General features: G+C 28.5%; 1 long non-coding RNA gene across 1 annotated transcript; it reads right to left on the bottom strand.

Moving 5' to 3' along the window:
* Positions 1–3,940: 3,940 nt before the first annotated feature.
* LOC148783153 (uncharacterized) lies at positions 3,941–4,828 on the bottom strand. Its single transcript, XR_016050372.1, has 2 exons — positions 4,598–4,828; positions 3,941–4,456 (listed from the first exon to the last, which is right to left on the bottom strand). It is a non-coding gene; the product is annotated as an uncharacterized LOC148783153 (long non-coding RNA).
* Between the last annotated feature and the right edge of the window lie 766 nt (positions 4,829–5,594).

Here is a 5,594-nt window from a genome sequence, read left to right as displayed (position 1 = left end):
GGCATAATACGTGCCAATCAAAATATTAAAGTATCACAAAAAATTAATTGAGTTAGACGTAAATTTATTAAAAAATATATATATATATATATATATATATATATATAGTCATTAGCTACTTTACGATTGTTCACTTTATTATTTGCACTACATGGTTTTTAAAAAAGAAAGCATAATATTTTAGGGACTCGATAATTTATAAAAGTCCAAAAATTTCTCACAAGCCAAAATTGAAGGATAAAATCGACATGATAACAATAATTTTCTGTAAGAATTCATAACTTTTTTAAAATAGAAAAATCAACCATATGTAATCAAAGACCTTGAAAATGTAAAATTTAAAAAACATAAAACGTTTGAAAATTGGCTCCTTCTTAGTAGAAAAATATACGTTATTTTATTTTAAATATTGATAAGTAAAAATTCGTGTCGTTAAAATTTACGACCAATAAATTTTAGAAATATAAAAATTTATTTCAGAATGCAAAGTTATTTATGTAATAAAAAAGAAGAAATTACTCATTCTTAGTTGATGACTTCATATTTTGTACACACCTAATTAACAAAAAAAAGTTTAAACAATAAAAATAAATCATTCCAATACCCAAAAAAAAAAAAAAAGAACAAGGGAAAGATAAAAGATAAAGAATCTAAATAAAATAAAATAAAGTTCTTAAAAAAAATAAAATAAATAACATTAATAATTTAAAATATATAAAAAACATTTACATAAACTATGTATTTTTCATACATTAAACCATCAACTAAATAGGAACAAACATTAACTGGAACATCAACAAAAAAATAAATAAATTAGTAAAATATGCGGAAAAAAATAATAAGAAAAATCACATAAAACTCAAGATAAAAATATTTGAAATGATTGCATGGTCTTTCATTAAGAAACTATCAGGTAATCTTTACATTTTTAATTAATTTAGTACGTAAGAAATAATAAATTAAATGTAATACAATCTATTAATTTAAAATTAAACAAAAATTTCAAAAAAAAAAAATTAAACAAAAATTACAAAAATTTGAACTCGATTGACTTTGTATGGAAGATTTTCATTTATAGAAGTGGTTAATATTTCATTTTCGTTTTCTCTCTCCTCTAAGTTTCAAGGGTTTCTTTTTTAGAGAGATGCGACAACTAGAGAGAGGTGAGAGTGTAGGAGACATGGTGGGAGAGAATATTAACCAAAACATCATCCTAACCAGCGAGAGCCCCAATCATAGAAGCAATCTTCTCTTGCCAATTGAGAGAGCTAGGGAGCCTTTTTCGTACCTTTTATTTTGACATATTCGGGCATATATCCCTTGGAATAAATGCAATGCATGTGAGTCCTTATCATGTCCAAATATATGTGAAATCTATCTCATAACCCAGTGCATGTCAAATGAAAAATTAGATGCATAATATTTATTTTTTAGGTAGACTAAAACATCTAACTGGAAGATATAGGAAAGAAATCAAATTGGAGATATCCACGTCATGTTTCTCTCATAAAGTTTCTCCCATCTGATTAAGGTTGGTAACCACCAAAATAACCAAGAGATAGACCTACCACAACTTAATTACTAAGATAGATGTAAGTGTGAGGTTCCTTTTTGTTTTCGCGATACATGTCCATCCCTTAACTCTGGTCTAATAATGTAGTATAGATATAATCTAATATTAGTATCATATAATAATAACCACTAACTTATTATCCGCACTATCATAATTTATTTGGCTTAAATTTAGAAGTTTTATTTACAATATGATAATTACTAGTCAAGATAATATTATCCACCAAACTTTATCATATTTTCTAGACTTCTAAATTTGTTTTTTATTTAGAATATGATAAGTTTTTGAGTGTTCTCACTATGACAAGATTATAATAGTGAAAATTTACCACAAGTTTACATTGGTAGCATTACCATAATATTATCTTTAAAATTGGCCTGAAGATGTAATAGTGAGAAATAACCGCCAGATAATATTATCTTGTAAAAATAGGAAACAATTTTAATAAAAAATAAAACTCTGAAGATTTAAAAACAAGAATGATGTTTTATTTTTCAAGTAAAGTAATGGATAATGGTGAGAAGTCATGTTCTATATACGCCTATAGTAAAGCTCATATGACTTGGATAATTTTCAGGGAAGTATGTGTTTCTTTTCCATGTGTTCCTGTATCATGTATTTCTAGGTGGTTTATTGTCTTCTCCGACATGTGCTTCTTCCTCTGTTGTTTCTTGCTCTTCCTATGGTCTTATTTTTTCCTCATAGTTTTCATAAAATTCTGGATAAGCTTTTTTATTTTCTATTTCTTGTAATTTTTTCTGTAACTTTATCATTTCTTTCAGTATTTTTGGTTTCTGTATATTTCTTTTCAATGTCTTCTCCCGTTAACTGCTATTTTGGTTTAAATTTTCCTTCATTTCTAGTTCTAATGGAAACTCACCTGCTAGTTTCTGCATTTTATCCCAAATTGTTTCTTTACAAATTTTTGTCATTTTAATATTTTCTTCATATATAGGAGTTTTTACCTGCTTATATCCTATTTGCTCTTTATTTTCTACTATTATTTTTCCTAATTCTTCCTCTACAACTAATTCTAGTTCCTTAGGTATTGTTGCTACAGGGGTATCTATCCATTATTTTGGGATTGTTAGATCTATCCATTGTTTAATTTTTGGGATAAGCTTTTTTGTGAGTGAAGAGTTTTATTTTCTATTAAAATACTTTCACATCTTCTATTATTATTAATAGTATTAGGATTTATTGTAGTTTTTATTAATTTACCAAACTCTATAATATACAAAAATACTATAACTATCTTTTTTCATTTTCTATCCAGTTGTATCCACCTTCATCATTAGTGTTTCTTTTAAATTTTTATCTGCTAAAGCTACCACAAAATTTGGAAATGTTTCAAAATGAATTAGTGCATCACTTAAGGAAGCTTATATACCTCCTATCAATGCATCTCGAAATTTAGAATGTTTACAATCTAATATACATACTAGTGTTGACACATGTAATCATTTCCTAAATAGTGGACATACTCCTACCTGTATCATTATTTAATGTACAAAATCATATCTTTGTTTCTTTTAGTTTTAATTTTTTATTATGTAGTATATGAATCATCAAACTCTTTCCACCAATTTTTTATACCTTTGGAATTCATTTACTCATTTCTGTAGAGGTTAATGCTTTTAAATCAATAGAGAAATTTTATAAATTTCTTGCTTCTGTTTCTCAAGAATTTTCCATTAGTAAATATCATTTTCCTCATCCTCATTTTCTCAAATGCATTCTTCATTTTAAATTTCTCCTAGCCTAACTGTTTCTACTTCTCTTAACAAATATAGTGTACCATGAAAACATTGTTGTCTCGTATTTCCTTGTTCTATATATTCTACTAAAATTTGTTTTAGGTTTATTAAAAGATCTTTAGTTTCTTCGGCTAAATCATGCTTTCTATTTGCCCTATTTCTTCTATTTTTCTCTCTATTACATCTATTCTATTTTCGAGACTTCCAAATTTGTTTTTTATTTTATGTGATAAATGCATTAAGAAATTTAAGGCTGCACATATATTGACCAAATTCTCATCTACGATTTTTATATATCATGTACATCTGCTCTTTTCTATAGGAACTAAGAATTCTACACTATTATCCACTACAATGATATATTTTTTTTAATAACTTGGTTGTGATATCAAATTGAAATTTTAAGAGAAGCCGAAAATTTCCCCATACAAGAATTCATACGTACGGGTTATGACCACTATGCTTCGACTGTTGTGTTTCTATCTGAAAGTGAACCTTCTCACTCCCGGCTAGCAGCCACCAAAGTTTCAGGATGGAAATAAGAAGGGATTTTATACAAAGTTTAAGCAAGAAATAGGGCTTTATCCAAAGTTTAATGAAAAAATTCACAAAAAAGAAACACCAATATTTTATTACTCAAGAAATTCACTGATACAGAAAAAACTCACTGGAACATATAGATCTCACTCATTTCTTTGTGTATACAGATAGATAGCTCTGACTCACATATTCAGAGTTATCAAGACTTGCATACTCAGGTCTATCTCACAAGACATTCTCAGACTAACACTTCCTATCTCAAATGCTTTTCAATGCTTCCCATGTAATGGAAGCAATTGATGTCTATATAAGGAACGATAGTAGGCATTCTCATACTAACATGCCCTCGCTCTAATTTGATGCCACCTGGTTAACCAATTATATCTCTATAGGATGATTTACCCTGAATATCATTTGTTGCCATGTACCATTTTCATAAGCATATAGAAGAAATTGCTACTCGTCCAATACTGCCAATTGCCTGTCTCTTCTCTTTATGTTCTCCTCAATTTTGAAGCTCAAATGGCATTCTTCCCCATTTCCATACAATCTGTTGAACAGATACTCCGTGGTTTTGAGCACAGGCCTGAAAAATGATTTTGAATGGTTTCAGAACCTAACCATTTATCCTTGAAAATTAAATAAAAAAGATTTGAATGGTTTCAGAACCTAATCATTTATCCTTCAAAATTATATAAAAAAGATTTGAATGGTTTCAGAACCTAACCATTTATCCTTCAAAATTAAATCGTTCATCCATGTCCAACCAAAATTCTAGTATTAGCAAAAAAACATTGATCGTACACTAATAATTCCTCTCCAAGTACTAGAAACGCACTGATAGCTCCTCCACTTTTTAACATGCCATCTTCCATATTTTTAACCGATGATTCCATAGTTTATCTGAGGATAGTGCAAATCTCCATCACCAATTAGCTGCCAATGCATGGCCCATCTCTTTGATATTTTGGAATTTCAAGTCCCCCAGTTCCTTTTGTATGTGTACACCGTACCCCATTTTCACCAAAAGGACTCCTTCTTTGATGAACCATTCGATAGGAACATCCCATTTTTTCCTCTTAACTTAATTACGTGATCAGAACAAAATTATTCTTATTTTTAATTTTTTTTGTTTAGTTTCAAAAGATGTATAATTTAATTTTAATTTTACGGCTTATTTTTACAGTCTTAAAATTTTTTTATAGATTCTAGGGTTGTTTTATATTTTTAGGGTTAGAGGAGTGATTTAGGAAAGTAGTTGTAGTGTTTGTGGAATATTTGTTTTATCAGGCATAAAAAGATCATTATGAATTTTGTTTTAATTAGGACTTTTAATTCAATTAGAATTAGGATTTATTAGGCTCTAAGTCAAATCTTTTACTACAAATAGGGCTCTATATAGAGAATTTATATTAGAGATTTAAGTTGTTATTTAGAACCTATATAGAGAAATTTATAACAGGGATTTGAGTTTTATTGTTTAGAAACATTGTTTCCTTAAATTCTTATGTATTTTACAAAGCCATTGAAGCTAGGCTGGTTAGGTTCCTCTAATTTTTCAATCAATAGATTATTCGACTTTCTTCCATGCGCAGTTTTTCCTACATGAATTGGTATCAAAGCGGAGATTTGTGATCAGCAAGGAAGAAATTTTTGATCAAGCCTAGGGTTGTGATTCAACCTAGGGCTTGTGACTTCAACATAGGGTTGTTGATTCCAACCGA

This window comes from Amborella trichopoda, chromosome 2, assembly GCF_054954075.1.
Source record: "Amborella trichopoda isolate Santa Cruz 75 chromosome 2, AtrichopodaSantaCruz75HAP2 v2.0, whole genome shotgun sequence".
In the NCBI taxonomy this organism is placed as follows: domain Eukaryota; kingdom Viridiplantae; phylum Streptophyta; class Magnoliopsida; order Amborellales; family Amborellaceae; genus Amborella; species Amborella trichopoda.
Note: the sequence above shows the minus strand (reverse complement) of the source record. Positions and strands in the feature narration are given on the sequence as shown.